Consider the following 1,768-nt stretch of genomic DNA (forward strand, 5'->3'; position numbering starts at 1 on the left):
AGGCTACCAGCCATGGAGCCAGTCCTTCAAAATCCTGGAGGACCAGGATTAAGGAACATATCACAAAGTGCACCTATCTCCGTGCCACCAAAGCCATGGCAGAAGTTTTGTACTGTGGAGGATTAAATAGCCGTTAAAAAATACATGAGAGAAACTAAACACTTCAAAAGCTTAATACTAATGCTATATCTTTCTTGGTTTGTATCCACTTCTGATATAGAACTCATCATTAATAATGATAAAATGCTGATGAATCATGTGTCTGTCTTTGTTTTCCCAGGTGTGTAAGCTGTATATTGCATATTGCCACCCGACTGACCAACATGGAGAATGTAAGCAGTGTGAAGGAATTCATTCTTCTGGGCCTTTCAAAGAACCAAGGGGTGCAGAAAATATGTTTTGTGGTGTTTTTGTTCTTCTATATTGTTACTGTGGCAGGAAATCTGCTCATTGTTGTCACTGTAGTTAGCAGTCAACGTCTGAACTCCGCCATGTATTTCTTTCTCTGCCACCTGTCCATTGCAGATCTTTGCCTCTCTTCTGTCACAGCTCCCAAAATGATTGCTGACTTCCTGGTTGAGAAGAAAACCATTTCCTTTGGGGGTTGCATGGCACAGCTATTTGGGTTTCATATCTTCGGCGGCGCTGAGGTCTTCATCCTCACAGTGATGGCCTATGATCGCTACTTTGCCATATGCAGACCCCTGCACTACACCACCCTCATGACCAGGCGTGTGTGTGGCTGGATGGTGATGGGTTCATGGGTGGGGGGCTTTGTGCACTCCCTGGTGCAGACCCTCATAACCGTTAGGCTCCCTTTTTGCGGCCCCAACAAAATTGACCACTACTTCTGTGACGTCCATCCCCTACTACAAGTGGCCTGTACAGACACCTATGTTGCAGGCATCATTGTCGTTGCCAATGGTGGAATGATTTGTTTGGTCTCTTTCGTCATCCTGGTCACGTCCTACATTGTCATTTTGTTTTCCTAGAAAAGGCGAACGTCCGAAGGGAGGAACAAAGCCCTCTCCACCTGTGGGTCCCACATTACTGTGGTGATTCTCTTCTTTGGGCCATGCATATTCACCTACACACGCCCATCCAGCAGTCTCTCGGAGGACAAGAGGGTAGCTGTGTTTTACACTGTCATCACGCCCATGCTGAACCCACTCATCTACACACTGAGAAATGAGGAGATGAAAAGTGCCATGAGAAAACTGTGGAATAGAAAAGTCTGGAGTGAAAAGGGTGAGGTGTAGAACTGTGGTAACATTTTCTCAGGAGCTGAGAAAATCAAGTCTCTCTCACTATAATTCCATTTTGGAAAATTTACTGAAAGCTCCCTTTTGAAGAAAAGCTTGGTTTTAGCTGTTGCAGTAATTAGGAAGACGCTGAAAGTTCATGTTTTGATTGGAATGGCATTGTAAACTCTGTGACTAGCAGGGATTCCCTTTATGTTCTCTTCTTGAATAGCACAGGCCCAGGACTGGGGCTTCCAAGCACTGCTGAGACACCAGCAAATAAATAAATGAATGCTATCAAAAATATTAAAATGTGTTCCAGGCAGAGCATCCCATTAGTCCGAGATCTCCCGGGTGTAAACTTTCCGTCAGACAAACTCCATCTACTCTGTAATCTACTCAGCTAGGAAACAATGGCCCAAGGTGTCTGCAAGGCTGTTGGTCACCTGCTGCTGGAAGCAATTGTACCAAAGGCTTCCTTCCCCTTTACTTTGGAGTAAATGCCTTCTTAGGAGCACTGCATTGTC

General features: G+C 45.1%; 1 pseudogene; it reads left to right on the top strand.

The window, feature by feature from the left end:
* Positions 1-323: 323 nt before the first annotated feature.
* Positions 324-1,229, top strand: LOC136992044 (olfactory receptor 4S2-like; annotated as a pseudogene).
* The last annotated feature ends 539 nt before the right edge of the window (positions 1,230-1,768 follow it).

This window comes from Apteryx mantelli, chromosome 4 (assembly GCF_036417845.1).
Source record: "Apteryx mantelli isolate bAptMan1 chromosome 4, bAptMan1.hap1, whole genome shotgun sequence".
NCBI lineage: Eukaryota > Metazoa > Chordata > Aves > Apterygiformes > Apterygidae > Apteryx > Apteryx mantelli.